Consider the following 22,011-nt stretch of genomic DNA (forward strand, 5'->3'; position numbering starts at 1 on the left):
ACTTCTATTGATATAAACTTCACTGATTTTAGACTTTTCTGTGGACTTACCCCAATCTAGTTCTCATTAGTACAAGGGCCATTTAAAACATTTTGTATCCATAACCTTTGGAACATAGGAAAATATTATAGACATAACTTATCCTTTTAGGCATGCTTTAATTTCTTGACAGATAAAGCTAGCTGAGTGAGGATGTTATCACCCCAAGATTTTGACTAAGGTTATAGAAAAAGTACTTCCAATAAAATGTAATTTACTAGTTTTTGAACGTAAGCAATATCTTGTGAGGGAGGGCAATTATATGCAGTCAAGAATGGTCCTTATTTTGAATCCTTTTCCTGCTGTGTGACTATGGACAAGTCATCCTCTCATCTGTGGGAAGGGGGTTGCATCTACTACCCGGCTGGTTGTAAATATTAAGTGATTAAATGAGGTAACAGAAGAAGGAACATATGTTCTTATTTTCCCCCTTTCATTTCTCTAAGAATAAGAAATTGGAAAATTATAATAAAAAAAAAAAAGCCAGGCTGATGAAGAGAATCAGAAGAGCATTTCTCTTAGGCACCGCTACTGAGATCTCTCTTGGTGCTGGTGTTGTATTTATTGCTGAAAGTTGGAGTTTTGAACCCTCAGATGACCTTACTTGCGTTAGGCCAATATACATACTTCCATGTGTGCTGTAGGACAAGTTGATTTCGAAAATTTTTACTAAATAGATATGCTTTAGTTATGATGGCCTACAGGAACTGATCGTTTTCCTTTTTACCTTTTGTGTAGAATTCCGCATGATTCTATGTCAGCACTGTTAAGATCCTTCCTAATGTCCTGTCATTTATGCTGATTACCAAGCTGTTTTCTTAACCAGCTCCCTCATCTGATTCCATATGGAATTGTAAATAGCATAGTTGTTTTATTGGCATTAGCTTTTAAGTAATATAGGTTATGCTCTTGTGAAGTTTTAATTTTTATCTTACATTATCCCAGTTTTTTGATTTTTTAATTCAAACATAAACAATGTCTTATTAGACTTATTTCCAGAAATGTTCAGAAGTATGCATTTTTTAAGGTCTTAAATTCATATGGCTGTCAATATATAACAGGTGGCAGTAGAGAAAACAGCTATCCTAAATTTATTATTTTCATCGTATATTTAATATTTGGAAATTAATTTTTATATCAAAGGAAAATAGAACAGAGTCTGGTACAGATCAGAAAAATAAAGGATGATATGAATAATTCACATATGGGTTTTAGAAGAGATCTTCATTAATCATTAGCAACTGTTATAAATATTTTAGATTTTTATTAAAAATCTGATGCCAAACATTTTATAATTTGCATGTTGAGGAGTGAGATAGTGGTGCTTGGGAAGGATTTTATAAAATTCAGAGTCAGCTGGAATTTCAGAACTGAACTTATAAACTCAAGTTTTGTTCACTTGGTTAATAATTGAAAGGACCCCATAAATAAGTAAGCATAAACACCATTTCTGAAAACTTTTATTTTTATTCTAAATATGCTGTAAGCTTTGTGCAAAATAGAGCTTAATAGAGTCTGATTTTTTCTTTAAAAAGTAGAAAAACTTCTACTTTACAATTTTGTTTAAAATTGTTTTTTCAGTCATTACACTTTTTTTGTATTTTTTTAATTGGAATTCGATTTGCCAACATATAGTAGAACACCCAGTGCTCCTTCCATCAAGTGCCCCCCCCCCCCAATTTTATTTAGAAACTGATTATACAGTGATAATAAAGACAGTGTTTGGATAAAATGAAATTTCAATATGACTTGCTCAGCTCTTTGTGATTGCTGGCTTCTACTCCCTTTCCCTGACCTCCCTTCCATCTGTGCCCATTCATCATGTGGTCCTGTTTGCCCCAATCACTTGGGCTTTTTCTTTCCTCTGCTTTGGTTTCTGGGCTCAAAAATGAACTTCTCCCACCATCCGCCCTTTCCCTGGTTAAATCCTGCTCTTCCTCAGGGTCATCAGAGAGGCTGTTTGCTCTGCAAGACTTGTGGAGCCCCACGCTAGGTCAGGAGTCCTGCCTGTGTTCCCAGAGCGTCCTGGGCTGCCCTATTGCAGCTACTACATTGCCATTGTCTCTCGAGACCCACCTCCAGGCTGGTCCTCCCTGAGGAGAGGACGCTGCTGCTGCTAGGTGTCTTAGCTACCCTGGGACACCTGCATGTACCAGGATGCTGGCACAGGGCAGGCAATCGATGAATACAAAGAATGCACGCACGTGGAGCATACGGATGAAATGTATATAAGCACCTAGAATGCTGGCTCTGACCACCTTTGTTCCCTGTTCTTGAACTGGATTTCTGTATGGCCAATTTGATTGTCACCACCTCCAAGAATAAACACAGGCTATTGCTTGATTTCTGTAGTCACCATCTTGGAGCCAGTTGTGAAGATGACTATGACGGTCAGAAGGACATCCGCCTAATGCTACACGTTGGCCATTGCGTGTGGAGAGATTAAAAATAAAGATATGTTGGAATATATATATAATTTATCAAGTTTGGGAGGGAACACTAATATCTACATTATAAATATGAATTCGAGTGGGTTTTAGTGAATGGACATTTTAAAGGAAAGATTTAAATAGAGGAAATTGGCAGCAGATTTTGAGTAAAAATTTAATTTAAAAAAGTCTTATCTCAGCATTACCTTTATTTTCTGTATCAGATTTTCAGATGTTTAATTGCACTTAAAGTAAGGGTAAATGCAGGAGACTAAACATACCACAAAGAAATTGCTAGACATTCTTTTCAAAGTCTGCAGTGGCTTTTCTCTCCTTTCTATATTTATCCTTCAACAGTAATAATAAAATAAGTTAGAGGAATTGAACCATGTAATCACTCCTCCATGGCCTCATTTAAGCAACCCTGTCATCTAGGCCTGTCTCCGGCCCAGAAGCAGGCTGGGCACATCTTCAGGCTGCCAGGCCACCAGGTGGGACACTGAGGTGGCAAGGCCACCAGGGGTGACAATCAAATCCAACACGGAAAAATCTGCGGCTGGGAGCCCACACATATCCTCAGGTCTTAATGCTTTTTTTTTTTTTTTTTTTTTTTTTTTTGAGTCTGGAGATAAGAATTCACCTCCTTGGTTGTGGTTTTATTTCCCTCTCTCTGCACTCCTCTCCTCTAGCTCTGCCTGTGTGTCTCCTTTGCATCCCTGCCAGTCTCGGCTTCTTCCCCCCACCCCTGATCCATACTGCGTCCTTGCTTCCTAGCGAGGGACACGTCATTACTGCCTTAAAGACAGGATGAACAACCCGCATCCCTTGGCTCTTGATGACACAGCCCACAGTCTGGGTTTTCAGCAAAAAAAGGAGTAAACCTATTCAAACAGACAATAATTACACCGATCACTTTCTTTGGCTCGCCTGCTCTTGTGCATTTTGCTCCAAGGAGCTGCCCCCTGGGTTGGGAGAGCCTGGGGCCAGACCAGCTGCTGTCAGGCAGAGGGAGCCTGGCTTGGGGACAGGGTATGCAGGGCTTGGGAAGCAGGCAAGGTGAGGAGCCAGACCTAGCTCAGAGGGAGGTGGGGTGGGGGTGGGGTGCCTTGGCTCACACCAGTCCTTGCATCTGGGGCACTGGGTGGAGAGAATGGTTCCCCATAGCTCTGTCAGAGCTCAAGGGGGGAAAGCCATGGGGCGTGTTTACTTTCCCTCCTCTCTCCTACCATGCCGTCCCGCACCCAGTGGCAGCTTCTCCTGCTCCAGTGCACCTGGAAATCTCAAGGGCATCTCTTCATGGGGCTGATACCTTGTTCCGTCTCTGGTATAACAAAGGTGGTGCCAACCAATGGCCCTGCCCCAGATTCCTCAAACCAGGGCTGTTTGGTCTCATTTATCATTGCATGCGGTGGTTATGTTTTAGTTATGTAGATTCTGACATTTTAGCTGAAAACGGAGAGTGGTGGTGGAGGGAGAGACAGAGAGGAGAGGGTGGGAGGGAGAGGGAAGGAGGGAGAGGAAAAGGCAGGAGGAGAGAGATCTTAATGTCAGAGAAATAACAAGTGGAGAACACGTTTTATATTTCCTCATTAAAAGTGAGTGCATGTAAGTATGTATATAATCCTTTCAAAAGCAGTTCTTAAACATTTCAATTCTTCTTGCAGCTTCCTTTTTTCCCCTTGAAGCATGAAATTCATTTATTCCATTGATAAAGAGCTAGCATACGATTTGAACAGAGAGCTGTTGAGAAAAGAACGGCATATTTGTCAAAGAGGGCATATACAGTTGGGAAAATGAGAGTGGCACAAGTTTTGCTTGGTGGCATTAAATTCTCTCTTTCGTCAGTGAGTCTACTTCTGAGCCTGATTCTAATATTCTCATCAGAGAGAATGAGCTGTTCCTCTTGTTCAGTAGAAGAACCACTAGTTACCCCCAAATATTAATGTCATGGCTGCCCTGACATAGTTGTCGTTCTGCATGATGCTCTAAAGGCCTTTTTCTCTTTTCTTCTCAAGGATCTGTTATAGAAAGCTCCTCGCTGCCAGTGTGCTGGGTCCTTCTGCTTCCTTTTGGCTTCTTGGGGATACAAGTGCTACTGTTTCGAATTCTTTGGATTGGGGTCCGAACATGGTTGGGACATGAGTTTGTCCATGATAGAAGAAAGAGATCTTTGTTCCCATTGAAAACTTCACCAGGTGGGATAAAGTTGACAAATTCTGAGATCCTCTTCCATTTCGGTGGATCAGCCCCTGGAAACGGAGATGTGTTAGAGACCTAGACTCTCCACTAGGACTATTCCTCAATGGACAGTCTCTATGGTGCATATAGTATAAAAGCGTCGCCAAGCCCACTGCTGACTATAATCATAAGCCTAGGAGGAGCGTGGCCATGCGCAGCAAATTCAAATATACACTACACATTATAGATAGGATTCTATTTAAAAACAAAACAAAACAAAAAAAACCTCAGACTGAGCTAAGTAAATCAAAATGGAAAGACAGTATATTTTGAGTAATAAAATATAGAACGATGTGCTGCCATACAAGGGCATCCAGGGATGTGACTCATAACTGCCATTATTCTGTCTGTAACCAAAAGCAGCAGCTGCTCTGACAACTGACATAGGGACAGGAATGTTCTAGAATTTCTCTGGATTCTTACCGAAGAGATAGAATCAAGGACCTCTTTCTTCTCTGAGAGACTTCACCATGCCTCATATCCCTCACGATCTCAGTCACCACTCTCCAGTCCCGGCTCTGCCATCACTCCAGGTCCATCTCTGAACACACCACATTCATCTGGAAAATCTCCAGGCTTGTACAAACCCACTCCTTTGATTTCTCTGTGCCTGAATCTGAGCAGCAAAATGATGAGGGAAAAAAAAAAATTCACACTACTGGTACAAGTTTTACTCTTAACTCATGATCAAGAACACATAGACCTTCAGCATTTTTCCCAACCCTAGTCTCTTCCCCACATCCCAAGAGGACTTTTATACTTTTTCTCTTTCCTTAACTTTCCCTACTTCCACATGGTCAGATGTTTACCTAGCTCCATTCTCTTTATGAAAAGGGGGAAAAAAAGCCTAATTTATTAGAGTATTCCATCCTCCTAACAGTAAATTTACAAATCTTACAGCTGCATCTACCTTCTCTTTTTTGCTGTTAAGATGGAGGAAGTATACCTCTACCTTTCAAGGGCAGATACTTCGTTCCACTTGTCCTGGAGGACATGCCCCCCCCCCCCTTCCTTTTGAAATATTTCCTTAAGTTATTTCTGTATCTCTCTCACATCTACCATTTCCCCCTCTATAGCGAATTATTTATTTCTACTAGTGTTCAAACACATGTTCTAGGATTTGTCTTCCTGAAAGATGCCCCACCCAAATCCCACTGAAGCCATCAAAGATTTTCTTTGGCGCTCACACTCCGTGTAGCTACTATCTCATTTCTTGAGCATAAGCTTCTCAGAGATTCTGTACCAGCTGTCTCCCTCCCTCTGCCCCATTACTTTTTCAGTTGAACACGGTTTATGCCTCTACCAACTCAACTGAAAACAGATCTTGTCAAGGTCACAGTAACTTTCGTGTTGTCAAGTATCTTCATCTTACTTAACCTTTCAGCAGCATTCAACAGAGTTGACTACTCTTCCCCTATTGAAACCTTTCTTCGTTTCACCAACACGGCAATCTGTGGGTCTTTGTCTCATTTCCTTGATATTTTCTTTTCATTTCCTTGGTCAACTGGTGAGTAAATGTTTGGAGCTCCACTGGGTTTGCTTGTCTGCTCTCTTTACATCCTTTTAGGCTGCTCATTCCTTTCATGAGTTTAAATATCAGCCATATGCCCACACCTCCTAAATTTCTGTTTTCAGTCCAGATTCTCCTTAACTCCAGACTCCTATATCCTCCCCACATCCACGTGGATACTTCACAGACATCTCAAACTATATATACTCCTGATCTTAACCCAGCCACCCGCTCCAAAATGTCTTCCTCCATTTTCCTCATTTGAGCTTGATTTTTGCTTTAACTTCACTTTCACCTCTAAGCCATTAGTAAGCGCCATTGATTTTCCTTTCAAACTATATTCTTGAATCCCTCTGCTTCTATCTACATCTCCGCCGCTACCCTGCTAGCCCAAACATGATTACCTCTCACCTGAACACCTGCACAGCAAAAAGCAGCCAACTTTCCCTTTTGCTTTTTCTACTCTATTTTGTACACGTCAGTCAGAGTGACCTTCTAAAAATGACAATTAGATGTTGTCGCTTTACCATTTAAAACCCTTTAATATTTTCCTATTCCTCTGAAATAAAATCCAGACTCCTTATGGCCAGTGATACCGTACATGATCTGCCTACCTCCAGGGTTTCATCTTAGTATGCTCTTCTCCTTGGACACTAGATTTTACCTACTTTGACTTCTAGAGCCCGTGAATAATCACAGGCTTAGCCCCCTACATGGACTGACTGATCTTTTCCTACTCTTTCATTACTGACCCCAAAACCTCAGAATTGACTTGTTCAGGTGTTGGTTTAAATGTCAACCCCCCAGAGAAATCTTCCCTGACACATTATTTAATAACGATCCACCCTTCTTAACCTTGAACGCATCGTCCCGGTTTTTTGTTTCCTTTTTGGGAATTATAACTTATGCTTACTTCTGTTTTTCATTTATGTATTGAAGTAATCATCTCCCCCACTAAATTGTAAGTTCCTTGAGGTCAGACAACCGTGTCTGTCTTGCTTACTGATGAGCTTCTAGTGCTTAGTGCAGTTCCTGGTAGATAGCAGTTGATGAATGACGTCTACACCAAATTTATCTTGAAATAAGTGAATTTTTTGCCCTTACATTTCCTTTTTTTAAAAAAAAAATATTCATGAGAGACATAGAGAGGCAGAGACACAGGTAGAGGGAAAAGCAGGCTCCCTACAGGGAGCCCAATGCAGGACTCAATCCCAGGATCCTAGGATCATGACCTGAGCTAAAGGCAGACATTCAACCACTGAGCCACCCAGCACCCCTCCTTACATTTCCTTTATCTACTGTATTATACCATATTCGATAAAATTTTTCTCTTTTCTAAAAACATATACTCAAAAGAGATTCCATATATTTTTCTTTGGATAATAGTAATCCTCGGTTACACATGCATATATAATAATACCATATAGAATGATGTGGTACTGTCTATTTTAAACTCTCAAACTAATAATAGTGAAAAAGCAGATGTAGGGATACTGGGTCATTAAAATAATTTTACACATAGACTCGAGCTTGGTTTCTTGACTTGATGTATTCAAGTTTCTGATCCAAGACTTCTGGCTAACTGCTTGACATAGTGATCCTCATTTAGTAAATGACGTGCCAACAGTCAGAAAAAAATGTAAAGCTCCATAATTAAAGTTTGATGAGGTATTTTTATTGATAATTATAAAAATGAAAAACAAAAACCAGAGTCGTGGGGGAAAAGAAGCACAGAGAGAGTAAGAATAGTAATCAAATAATTCTACTCTTTTTATCTGACACTTACCCAAAACTCACTGTATTCCAGAAAGGTTTCTGGCCCCTGAGACTGTAAAGCTGTATGTGATATGGCCTTTGATTTCATAGTAGTGGGGAGACATGTCTATCAACAGGTACACATAAAACAATTTGAAAGTGCCATAGGAAAGTATTGTATAAAGTGCTTTGATACTTAAAGAATACAGTTACTAACTGCCTGGAGAGGGCCAGCAAAATCTCCACAGATGAGGCTTTGGACTGCTATTTAAAAAGCAGTAGAGGTAGGCCAGGTAGAGGAGGTGAAAAAGAAAGAGGAGGGGAGGGCATTCTCAGGAGAGAGGCATGAAGATGAGAAATGTATGGCACGTTATAAGAATGATCATCAGGGTTGGAGCAGAGGATATAGGGGACGTAGTGACAAGGAATGGTATACATGCTCTAGCTGCATTGATGTTTCTGTAAAAAAAAAAAAAAAAAAAGTTGAAGCCTTTAGTTCTGTTCTATCAGTAACTGAGAAGGCTGCAAGGCTGAAGACTTCATTCTACGCATTACATTTTAGGTTAATATCATGATTTAGAAGTTCATAGTCTCGATAATGTTATTATAAAACTGTTTAAGTAATCAGACTGAACATTTCCTGCCACTTTTCTTTAAGAACAGAGGTCATTAAGTCCATTCAAACATGGTGGTCTTTTATCTATAAATTTCTGCATCTTTAGATGATTTAGGGCCTAAATTTTAGGCTATCAATTTCAGGATCATTTAAAGATTAAATTGAAAAAGTTTGGCTCATTAGAGCTCCTGCCATGACTTGTCTTTTACATATGTAGAGTGGGTGGTCATCTGTGTTATATGATGGGAGGATTCCAGGAATGCCTTCTCGCTCAAAATTTTTTTTGCAACCCATATGAGTCATAGTGATAGACATGACGCATTAGAAATTCCTCAGGGTTAAAATATTGTCTCCAAAACCCAGCTTCTTTATCTTTTCCTTTTTTATTTTTAAGGTGCAAATGGTTTTCTAACTGTCACATTCCAAGGACATTCTTAAATTGTCATCTTACTTGACTTCTGCCAAATTTGGGGCTGAGTACATGTTTTTCTTGAGCTTTTTTCAGTTTTTGTGTTCTCTAATTAGTCTTTGGGTTCTCTAACCCTTCAAACTCATGCTTAGAAGATATAAGCTAGGGCTTAGAAAATAGATTTTATTTAATCCCACTCATTTTAGTGTGTTGCCTCCCTGCAGCCTTCTATTGTGTCCCCAAGAAACAGGTTGTTCTGTTTACCTTTTCCCAGGGTGTCAGCATTTTCCGCTCTGCCTGGGTGCAAGAGGGCTTTCCACCAGGCTGACTAGGATGGTGAACGGGGATCGGAGTTTCAAGTTCTCCATCTCCCAAGTTTCAACCAATCCTTTTGTTTTTGTTTGCAGAACTTCTGTTTCCAGAAGTACTTGGCTGCTCTTCTTCATGGCCTTTCCAGGTTCTAATAATGCAGGTCTATTTTTCCCCTCACTGGGATCCCTTCCTTTGACACTTAAATCCTTTTCAGCTTTGTTAAGTTAGCCACCATTTGAACTTCTTTCATAATATAGTTGTCATCTTCTATCATTGCCTCTTCCATTCTTTTGATCTTCTGGAATCATAGCAGTTTTATGACTTTTGGTAGGGTTTGGAGAAGGAACGAGGATAAATGTCTGGGTTTTGGGTGCCACGTTCAATTGGAGATCTTCAGGATTATTATTTTATGGTACAAATACCCTATTTACTGTTTGACACTCTCCATGGCCTTGCCTACATGCAGACTAAAATCTGAATTCCTACTGGTTGTTTTTCAAAGTATTTCATGCTCTGACTCTTATCAGTCTGTCTTCCAAGAATGTTCTTTTCCTCCATCAATTCTAGTCCTTTTATAAGAATCGGTTCAGGTGTAACTGTGTCCTAGTGTTTCCTGGTTGAATAGTACAGACAAGGAGGAGACCCACAGTGAATAAGCTTACGACACACATTGTGGAATAAGGAAAGGCTTTGGAAACCTCTTGATATATGAAATACAAAATATATACAGAAGAGGATTTCAGTAGAGAAGTGAAGCTTGGGTGCTCATCAGAACCCCAGAGTGGTTCAAGGGTCAGATATAGCAGACAAGATATAGGGGACAAGAGAAACAACTGGCATGAAACGGAGGCCTTTATTAAAAGCCTGTCAGCCTACAAGCCTATATAAGTTCAGTCCTCACCCTTCCCTTCCCATCCCTTCTCTTCTCTTTCATTCTTCTCTCCTGCCTCTTCTGTCCCCACTTTCTTCCTCCAGCTAACCCCTGCCTCTCTACTCCTCTTTCTTAAACTCCTCTTCTCCCACTCTCATTATAACCAACTAAATTATTGGCCTTAAATATTTACTCTTCTGTCATAGTATCATATATCACTTTGGTCTAGGTCTACTGGTGGGTGTAATACAGTTCTTCATCCCTTGAATTTGGACTTCGCAATGTGACTTGCTTTGACCATTGACATGTTAGGATACAACATGAGAAGCCTGACCTGTGCTTTTGCAGTTGGGCTTACTTTCCTGTTCTTCTGACATAGCCATAAGAATAACATTCTCTGAATACACATTGACTTCCCATTCTGGCTGCCAGAATGAGACATGTAGAGCAGAACCATTGAAGTCAACCCATAGGTCTGTTCTCCAAGCAAGCTGCTCAGTCACCAGCAGACACAAGCTGAAGAAGAACATTCTCTTGCTAAATACCACTAAGTTGTTGGATCTTTCATGCAGAAAAAAAAAGGGGGGCTAATACAGAAACTGATACCAAGAAATAGGCTACTCCCATAAAAACCTTGAAATACATGGCACTGGCTTTTGGTCAAGATGATGGGATGGTAGGGAAATTTTCACACAGGTTTTGAAAAAATAGAAACCCATGTTTCATAGTGGTAATTTGATAAAACTGTTGCCTGTGGTATGAAAACAATGCATGAAATAAACCTGCAAAGTCGGGTGAGGAGACTTTAGAGGGAATGCTGAAAGTAGGCATTGGCTGTTGCCAGTTGAATTTGATAAAATAGGAGAAAGAATGAATGCTTGGGAAAGGACTGGCCAGTTTACATGCAGACTTCAGAGGGGATATAAATAACCCAGAAATTTCAGGTTTAAAACATAAAACTGTTTCTTATCAGATCAATATAACACAATTGAGCATTGTAACACAATCTGAGGTTAAAGACTAAACCCAGGGTACTATCAGAAAGACATAGCTAGTAGGACATAACCAAACCAAGAGTGTGGCTGAAACACCCTTTGTTAAGATATTCAAAAAGATTAGGGTGATTTCCAGTAGATCTGTCATAGGACAAGAAGAGGTCCTAGAAAGTTCAAGGGAATGATCTTACAAATGTCTGATTCATCCCAAGTGCCCATACAAAGACCATATGACTCTGAAAAATCATGGGTGTAGCTTCTGATACATGGAGTTGACAAGAATCAAATAAAAAAAAAAAAACTCACAAAGATTTTAACAAAGACGTTCTAGCAAAATTGCTAGCAGTTTGGAAGATAAGACAACTGGCTATTAGAGATATAAAAAGACCTTGGGGCCTCCAACTTTATCCAGGCAGGAATAGATATATTTAATGTCACAGATTTCTCCCTAAGTACTGCTTTCACTGCTCCCCACTAATTTTGATATATTTTCACTTAGTTTAAAATATTTTATAATTTTCATCTCTTATTGCCCTATGAGTTATATAAAAATACGTTACTTAGTTTCCAAATTGTTGAGGATTTTCTAGATATCTTCTGTTACTGTTTTTTTTTTCTTTAATACCCATTGTGATTAGAGGACATACTTTGTATGACTTTAATAATTTAAATTTACTGAGGCTTTTTTTATGCTCATAATATGGCCTACCTTGATAAATGTTTCACATACACTTGATAAGAAATGTATCAGTTAGGTCAAGTTGGTAATTGTGTTCCGTCTTTCATATCCAAATAATAATTTTCTATCTACATGTTCTTTTAGTTATTGAGAAAGGAGTTTTAAGATCTATGACTATAATTGTGGCTTTGTCTATTTATTGTATTTTCAGTTCTATATTTTTTTCTCCAAATATTTGGAAGCTCTGATTTTAGGTGCATGATTATTATGTTTCTTTGATTAAGTGAATTCTTTATCTTTATAACTTGACCTTATTTATCGCTAATATTCTTTACTCAGAAATATATTTATTTCTGATTATGTTAGACACTCCAGTCTTTTGATTAGTGTTCATTTAGTACATTTTTACTTATCTTTTTATTTTTAACCCCTGTGTTTTTATATTGAAAGTATATGTATTGTAGGCAGTGTGTGTTTGGTTCTGCTTTTAATTTACTCCCGTTTGTTTCTGATAACATTGAAATATAACATTAAAATAATCTAAAGTGTACAACATAATGTTTGGTAATTGCATATATTGTGAAATGGTTGCCCCGATGTTTAGTTAACATCTATCATGTCTCATGGTTAAAAATTTTTTTCTTGTGATGAGAACTTTGAAGATCTATTCTTTTAGCAGCTTTCAAATATACAATACAATATCATTAGTTACAGTCACCAAGCTGGATAGTACATCCCCAAGAGTTACCTATATTATAACTGGAAGTTTATACCTTTTGACAACATTGACCAATTTCCCCACCTCTGGCACCCATCAATCTGTTCTACTTCCATGAGGTTTTGTTTTTTTGTTTTTTCTATGCCACATATATGTGCTCATACAGTCTGTGAGTGTGTAGAGAGGGTGTGTGTGTGTGTGTGTGTGTTTAAAATAGGCTGGCGAAGCAATGTGGTATAACTAAAAACAATAGCCTTTGGAAATGGACTTCTGAGTTGAGTTGTGCTTTTACTTCTCACACAGTATTACTATTATTACTAGCTATGAATTTACTAGCCTTGGCTAGTTTACATCATTGCTCTCTGCCTTATTTACTGTCAAATAAGAATATTAAAATAAAAATTAAATGATCTTTATCATAATGTTTTTATGTTTAGTTTAATTTAGAAATATTTTATATATTACATGTAGAGTACTTAGAAAATTTCCAGGCACATAGTATGTTCTCCATATATTTACTTACTGTTATTATGGAAAGCAAGCTACTTACATTGCCAGTCATCCTGTATAATAATATTGGAGGACATAAAATTTCTGAAAAGCATAGTCTCAAGAGAAAAGTAAATTATCAAATATATATGTCAAATTTCTTTTTCAAAAATAGGTGCTTCTACAACAGAACAAAATATTTCCAAGGATATTCTTGGTGGCATTTTTTTTTTGGTATTTTATGCTAAAGATTTTATAATCAGAATTAAATTGAGCACATACATACACACAAACAAACTTAAATGTCTTGTCTTAAGGTGCCTTGCTTTGCTCCTTAATCCATGCTAATTCCCATAATATCAATTAGGAAATTTTGTTCTAATGGCTTGTTTATATTTCTGTCTCTACCATTAGACTCTAAGTTTCTTGAATGTAGGAACCAAGTTTTCTTTAATGTTACATCCTCCATGTCTGACCTGCAACAGATCTGTTAGATATTAGAATCACCCTTAATGTAAAACTTAAAGCCGCTGTAGCAGGGACTTTCCATCAGTCATGGAGGGAATAGTGCCTGTGTTATTTCAAAGGCATGTTCTATATAAATCATAATTTATATATGGGAAATCGGAAAGATATCAATCAGGGTGAAGTTTAACAAGTCAACTTTGGTGTTAGTGATAGACTGCTGTGTCTTCAGTGGGGTATGGGCTAGGCCACAGAGGTTACAGAATTTGTGGTTTGGGAGGTGCAGTGTGTATGTGTGCATGCATTCATGGTGTTTACATTAAGGTAAAGGAGCCCTGGCTTTGAAGAGTACTGCTCTTGGATATGCCTTTGGAGTGAGAATTTCTAGTTGAGAAAAGGCAAACTTGAACCTCATGGGTTCTTTGGGTTTCTCACCCAGAGTCATCTCTGAACTGGTCTCAAGAGGTACGCTGCTCCTCGCAAGCAGGTTATGGCCCAGACAGAGTCAAAATCTGTTCCCTTGGAGACAGGCACCTCATGACTCCCAGGTGGTTTTATTTAAATACTTAAAAGGTACAAAAAAGTCTACTTGAAGAGTATATGGAACATATAAATTGCTTACAAAGTAGTTTTCTTAGCCTTTTACAGCTAACTGCCTCAAATTCACTGCCACCTGAGATTTTTGGGAATGGAACAAAGCCTACCAGAGAACTCCATTTATTCTGTGTCCCATCCTTATCCTATATTCTGTTCTTAGGATTCAAGCTGTATGTCCCAGGCTCTTCCTCTGGCCTGAGACTGTGTTCTCTCAAACAACTGACACCATGAGAGGCCTTACGCTTAGGTGAGCCCTGTGTCTTAGGGCTTACTGTGGACTTACTTTGGCACAAGTTCAATAGTAGAATCAAGGTACTGAGTGCAGAGTTTCAAGGCAGGAATTGAGCAAACAATAACAGAATGATTGCCCCCTGTAACATGCATTGTGATTCTATAAAGGAGAGTGACTATATTCTTTTATTCACGATCTGAATATTTGTGATCCCAAGAGAATATTTTTAAAGACTGATTTGAGTGGGGGAGGGGCAGAGGAAGAGAATCTTCAAGGAGACTCCCCGCTGAATGTGGAGCCAGATGTGGGGCTCAATCCCACAACCCATCAGACCGTGATTTAAGCTGAAAACAAGTCAGATGCTTAACCAACTGAGACTCCCAGGTGCCCCCCACCTCCACCACAAGAAGATATTTTTGAGGTACTAGCTAATGTGCTTTTGTTCTTGGTATTTCTTTCTTAACCCTGCCCAGAAAAAAAAAAAAAATCTTGATTGCCTCTGAATGCAGAGAGAGAAGAGGAAGTAAGTTTTTACTTTAGTTTTAAAACCTCAGGGACTACTGAGCCAAAGTAAAAGTTGAATATGGTACCAGGTGGAGTCTATTTCTGCCTACCCAGGCAGGGCCTGGGGAAGAAATGGGACACCACATCCTTTGTACCTAGAATGACACCAAAGCAGAAGGGGGCATACATGACCTACCTCGTCACTGGGGGGGTTGTACCACTTCTCAGAGTTTCCTGTAACACAGTGTGTAATTTCTAGGCTCAGGAGCAGTGAAAGTGCTGCTTCCAGAATGGGAAGGACATTGCCTAGAGCTCAAGGCTAGCACGTTCATAGGTGAGGGAGCACAGGATGGGCACAGGCCTCGTGGGTGAAGATGAAAAGCCCTAAATAATTTTGGGCTCTCTGCCTTTGAATCATTTAACATTCCACACTTGTTTCTTTTTGTGATCATATCTTATTGGCACAAAAAGAAGCTATAACTTAAAGGTGAACAAAATTTCCTTTCTAATTGGCAATACACATCTGATACAAAGGGCAACGTGAGAAACAAAGGTAAATGGGCAGGTAAAATTTATTGGAAACATTTTTTTTTTCACTCACAAATAGTAGTTCTACAATTAGCCCAACACACAAATGCAACATGGTTCTATTAACCAAAATGTATGTTTCAAAATATCTAGGAATATTATATAATCATCATGTAATTGAAACCATCACCCTCTTCTTTTGGATATTCTTTCCATTGTCACCCCATGTTTTCTGATTCAAAAAAGATAAGATATTGAGGTATTTCAAATCTTTAGACTTCTTTTCCTCTGATAAACTGATTTATATTTAGCTTGTTCTTACATAAGTTGTTACTGTGATCCAGCGCCACATAAAATTCACAGTAACAAAATACAGATGTGTCACTTTGATGAAATCTATAACTAATCTCAACATAATATGAAAGTTCCAAATATAGTTACAGAAATAGATAATAGTATGGGTACTATGAATAATCAGTGTTTTTATGGTGAAAACGATATCAGCATTTTCATAATGAGTCCCTATTTCAAAAATTATAACCTGACCAAATGATTTTATACTAAGATTAATGTGGTTTTTGAGCTTTCCATCAGGGCAATTCTTTTTCAAAGTGATTTTTTTTCCCAGACAGATTTGACATTTGTTAGTATTAGACAAGTACAGAAGGAAGACCAGTTTCTTCCTTGCACCATGGCTTTAGATGTCCTATTTGTCACCGAAGCATGCTTGCATACAAAGAGAAGCAACAAGAGGCTCTCTGCCTCCTTGGATCTATCTATGTCATGGGCTGTCTTCTGGGGGAAACAACTTACCAATTACTAAACTTTTGATTGGGCTCCCCAAACAGCATATTTCCTTTGTTGCTAAACCCCTCTTCTTAGGTGGACTTTCTAGAGTGTCTTCCTACTTTTCTATTTCAAACCCATGCATTCTCAGAGTCTTTTTCCCCACTTAGATCCTCTCAAGTAAATATATCATCTGCCTAAAACTGGAAGGGCCTTTCTATCGACATTCTTGTTTTAATAGATATTTTTCTTACCTTATTCTTGCATTTGAAGACAGGGGCTAATTTCCCCACCTTTAAATTTCTAGTGACATATTTTAGCACCTTATATCCTCATCTACACACAGATTTAGGCCTCAGGAATGGAGGCAACTTTTTCTTCCTCTCCTTTTCCTACTGCTCTTCCTCATCCTCTTCTTCTAGAGTATCAAATGATTTTACTACAAAACTTAAGCCATTTATTTATCATTTACTTTTCTAAAAAGACACAATCATGAGAATAAAATAAACACACCCAAGACTCACTAGGCCTTGCAGGATAGGAAGCAGCCTTGGACAGAAAGCCTACAAATACTTTTCCTTATACCTAATGTCTGTGCTTTCTCATGCTTTTCGGAATTTTTTGCTAGCTCTTACAGGGAAAAGGAAACTGAAGCCCTAAGATTCACGGAGAAGAGGGGTCACAATACTTGAAACAATTCATCACAACCATTATTATTGTTGTTTCTATTGTTTTGTATTTGTTCATTTTGCTTCCATGTCCTAGGTGTTCTAGCACTTGCTTCAGGTCGTTGCCATGGCACTTGGTCATTTACAGAACTCTTTGCCACAGGACCTATTTGAAGAAAGTGTCTATCTGACCTAATTCCATGCCTTCCCATTGTTCTACTTCATCTGTAAACCAAAGTGCTAATGTAAAACAAGGCCCTTTGACCCTGATCTAATCCAAGGAACTGCTTGGACTCTCCATTGGCTGTGCTCGAATGATTGCCACCTGAGACTCAGCTTGAGCTCACTGCTCTCACATATACCTGACCACAGAAGCTCACCACTCTCACATATACCTGACCACAGAAGGTATCTGTAGTATTCACTCTGGGTCTCCTTCTCTCCCTTAGGGGGGACTGGACAGGGACAGAGACCAGGACTACTTCTCCTTTGTATGCCCAGAACTAAGGACATAACAACTGCTCATCAAATATTTCCTGCATGAGTGAGATAATCCACTAATTGATGAATTGAAACTTGTTTGTCCATTCTGCTAGTAATTAGAAGGTAGTAAGAATAAGGTAGTGTCTCTTTGGCCATTGCGCAGAATAAATGGAAATTAAATACATGATTCTATCTGTATTAGCTCCATTCACCAACCAAATGAACTCACCATGTGCAGACTGTTCTGCAGAAGGTGTTAATTCACAATGATTCAAATTAACATTAATATTTGCAGACATTGCCTTTCATTTATCTTAGCTCATTTACTTTATCATAAAATAAAGTTCAGTTAAATATTACTATATGCAGAAAAAATTTTAGATGCTTATGTATTAAAGCAAGCCTTATATGGCATTAATCTTCATTACTGAGGTGACATTTGATAATTCCCTTAGGGATATACCACTTCAGTTACGAGATTCCTCAAGGGAAAAGAAGAATGCGTTGAGATAGAAGCATCTTGCGTGTTACCTAAATAAAGGATTTCTTTTGATAAATTTGAGGGTGGAGCCCAGGCAAAATGAGAAATGTATATGTGGTAGATTGACTCAATTGCCCCATTTTTTTTTTTAAATTTTTATTTATTTATGATAGTTACACAGAGAGAGAGAGAGAGGCGCAGAGACACAGGCAGAAGGAGAAGCAGGCTCCATGCACCGGGAGCCTGACGTGGGATTCGATCCCGGGTCTCCAGGATCGCGCCCTGGGCCAAAGGCAGGCGCTAAACCGCTGCGCCACCCAGGGATCCCGCCCCCATTTTTTTGTATCTCCCTACAGCCATGTCCTTTGACCCTCCACACTGATATGAGACTTGACCTTTCTTTGACCACTTAAAGAAAAATTGCCCAAGAAGAGATTTGAAAGTGCTGGTGCATTCCACTTATTCACTTGGACTCTTGTCACTGTCAGAGGAACATCCGCACTAGCCAACTGGAGGAATGGGAGAGGGTGGAAAAGATGACAGGTGTCCTAGCTGAGGCCTCTCGGTCCATCCAGCAGTTGACTGGGCATAGGTGTGATCATTTGAACCCAACCCTGATCAGCTGAACTGTTCTACAGAGTGATAATTTCATGAGAAATAATTAATGGTGGTTTGAAGCCACTAACTCTAAGAATTGTTTGTTACATAGTTATCGTGGCAATAGGTAATTGATTCGGTGGCTGCTTTTCCTACAAGACTATGTGAAGTGTCTGATTCATTAAAGACTACATAATTTTGATTTCAAAGGTTTCAGTGATTTCAAGTAGAGAGGAGACATACAGATAAAGAGTTGAACTGGAAATTAAATTAGTTTTCAGAAGGAATAAAAAAATGGAGAAAATGAGATATATGTCACAGTTGATATGTTGTCTTAGTAAAACACAGGCTCTAGAGGCAAAATGTGTGGGCTGGAATTTTGGTTTCAATAGCTTAATAGCTGTGTGACCTTGGTCAAATGACTTAATCTCTCTCTGTTTTCTTCATCTGTAAAACTGGAATGCCTACTGATGGTTGATGATGATTAAAATTATTTGAGATACATGCGAAGTCCTTAAAACAGTTTTTGACACACAATAAGCAGCTATTATATAACAGGTGAGGTATAAAATAGGGTAATATAAAGTTATTACTATGTGGCAGGTGTTAAGATGCCATCTAGGATTTCAAATAGGAGACTTTTTTTTTTTAAGCCATTGTCAATTGCTTGTTTCTTTTCGGGATATATTTAAAGACCTGTGTCAGCTGCAAAATTGTTAAACAATAGAGGAGAGTAGGTGGGGTATAGGAAACGACAAACCCAAATTCAAATTATGTGATGATAGGCAAGTCATGGAGCCTTCCTGGAATTCAACTTATTTATTAGTAAATGTGGGTGTGGTTGAGCAAGATGATCTCTGAACTGTGCACCTTGAACATTCATTTACCTCTAAGCCTGTAATAGTCCAGTATGAAAAAACTGATATCATGTCAAAACGTTGAACCAGAGATTTTCTTAATGCACTAATAGTTTTAAATGGTAAGAAATAGCAGCAGTGATAACCTTTCAAGCAATACTCTACTGTTATATACGAAGACAACATAATAGGTATTGGTCATGTTTCTTGAGGACCTACCAGGTACGGTGGTAGATGCTAAGGACTAGCCAACAAAAGCACATTTCCGTAAAGTACTTCAGGCTTAATGGGAACACAGGACTATGAAACCATGAGTCAGATCAATAAGAACATCAGGGAGATTAAAAAAAAAAATCTCTACTATAAAAAACCAAACCAGGGATCCCTGGGTGGCGCAGCGGTTTGGCGCCTGCCTTTGGCCTGGGGCGCGATCCTGGAGACCCGGGATCGAATCCCACGTCGGGCTCCCGGTGCATGGAGCCTGCTTCTCCCTCTGCCTGTGTCTCTGCCTCTCTCTCTCTCTGTGACTATCATGAATAAATAAATAAAATCTTTAAAAAAAAAAAAATAAATAAAAAAATAAAAATAAAAAAATAAAAAACCAAACCAAACCCAAAAGTTCTTCTATCTTGTCCTTTATAAAAGGTTGGTCTTGTTGACTGATAAGAAATAAAGTTCAGATTTCTTGTGTTTATAACCACATAGCCACTGAATATAGACCCCCACCCCACCACGATTCTTGTTTTATCATTTTTTTCATAAGAGTATAAAAAATGGAAAATCTTATCCCTAAACAAAAACCGCTTATCACTCAACTCTAATTAAGATTGAAGTGGTGCTTATTACTAAGTTACTATCTCAGCTCCACAGCCAGCCTTCTGTGCTCAGCTTGATGATGCTGGGGGCCAGGCCTCTGCACCTCACATTTCAGCCTGGTCACAGGCCCCCTGGATGACTTGGCCAATAGAGGGTGCTAGGGGAAAATTAGGGAGCCTGCGAAGCGAGAGCAGGGACTTCTGCCTCCTTCCTGTTGGTTCCTGGTGAGCTTCCTGTGGGCTTCCTATCAGTCCCTGGCTGCTGTGATAGATGCTTTAGTAGCATCTAAATCCAGTTTGCAGTTGTCAACACTGAGAGGACCAGCTTCCTGGTGTCCCGAGGTAGAGTCACCAGCCCCAGCTGAGCAGCAACCCCTTAGGGGAGTCTGGGTTTCCTTCACCCTCCCTGTGCCCTTCCTCTGAGATTCTGTTGTAATAATCTGACCTTTTGTTTTTTATCCCCTGGTCCCTGGGCTGCTAGCTGTTTCCTGCATTGCTGTTTTTGAGATGCTTTAGAGTCCTGCTTTTACTCTTTCACTTACCTACTTAAGAATTTTATTCCTAGTTAGCAATTCTTTACATTAAATTATCTCCACACAAAAGCTGGTGTGGTTTCGGTCTCCTGGCTGGAAGAAACTGGAGGCAAAATAAGGATCCTAACTATATATATTTTAAAGGCTTCTCATTGAAATGCAACTTATTTCTAGTAAGCGTGTCTTAGGTTGGGCTGCTATGACAAAATACTTTAAGGCAGGTGGCTTACGAACAACACAAGTTTATTTCTCGCAGTTCACAGCCTGGGAAGTTTAAGATCACGGTGCTGGTGGATGCAGTGCCTGACGAGAGCCTGCTTTCTGGTTCGTGGACAGCCGTTTGCTTGCTTGCTTGGTCCTTACCTGGTAGAAGGGATGTGCAGGCTGTCTTCTATGAGGATGCTTAAATGAGTGGGGTCTCTTTTATAAGGTCACAAATCCTATTGATGAGGAATCTACCCTCATGATCAGTTACTTTACCCCCTTCCAGGTACCACTGCACTGAGAATTAGGTTTTAATATATAATTTTTTTTTTGGAGGGGGATACAAACATTTGTGCTCTAGTGGCGTATGAATCGTTAAAGGTTGATGAAGTGTGAGTGTATGTGTATCTCCTACATAATCACCATTGGGTCAGGATATAGAATATTTTTTGCACCCAGAAGCTCACTTGTGTCCTTTTCCAGTCAATACCCGCAAAGGTAATTACCACTGAAATTTATATTACATTATTACTATGAATATTGCTTCTTCCCTGTTTTTTCTCTCTTTTCCTTATGGGATGGGATAAATAAAGGTTGAGTTTATGTCCCACGTATTATTTATGCTATGCTTCTAAAAAGTCCCACCCCGCTGGGTCCTTATTTTGGATATTTTCTATTTACCTGTCTTTAAGTTTGCTCAACCAGTCTTCTGTTGTACCTAGTCTGATGTTAAACTCATCTAACAAGCCCGGAATTTCAGATATTGTATCATTCAGTTCTAGAATTTCCATCTCATTGTTTTGAGGTTCAGTGTTAAAATTCTTCCTGTTTTCATCTATTTTGTATGTGATTTTAATTTTTTAAATATATTGAGCATAGTTATGTAAAAGTTCCCCCTTATCTGATACTTGATTTGAAATATCTGTGGATCTGTCTTGATTTCTGTTTCAATTGAGATTATGTACACTTTTGAAACTGTGTATATTGTGTTTAATCACCATTTAAAATATCTTCCAGGAGATTATCCTGTGATTTAATGTTGAAATGAAAACTTAGTATATATTTAGCAAGGTACAGAAACTGGGGTAAAATGATCATCTTTTTTTTTTTTTCCTCCAAAGAACCAGCTTTTGATTTTACTGAATTTTTCCTCCTATTTTTCTGTTTTTGCTTTCATTGATTTAGGCTTTTACCTTTGTTT

At 38.9% G+C, this 22,011-nt stretch overlaps 1 long non-coding RNA gene across 1 annotated transcript; it reads right to left on the reverse strand.

Moving 5' to 3' along the window:
* Nucleotides 1-1,765: 1,765 nt before the first annotated feature.
* LOC112656705 (uncharacterized) lies at nucleotides 1,766-21,571 on the reverse strand. Its single transcript, XR_003134604.3, has 3 exons — nucleotides 21,492-21,571; nucleotides 5,130-5,322; nucleotides 1,766-4,717 (listed from the first exon to the last, which is right to left on the reverse strand). It is a non-coding gene; the product is annotated as an uncharacterized LOC112656705 (long non-coding RNA).
* Between the last annotated feature and the right edge of the window lie 440 nt (nucleotides 21,572-22,011).

Source organism: Canis lupus, chromosome 37 (assembly GCF_003254725.2).
Source record: "Canis lupus dingo isolate Sandy chromosome 37, ASM325472v2, whole genome shotgun sequence".
Classification (NCBI taxonomy): domain Eukaryota; kingdom Metazoa; phylum Chordata; class Mammalia; order Carnivora; family Canidae; genus Canis; species Canis lupus.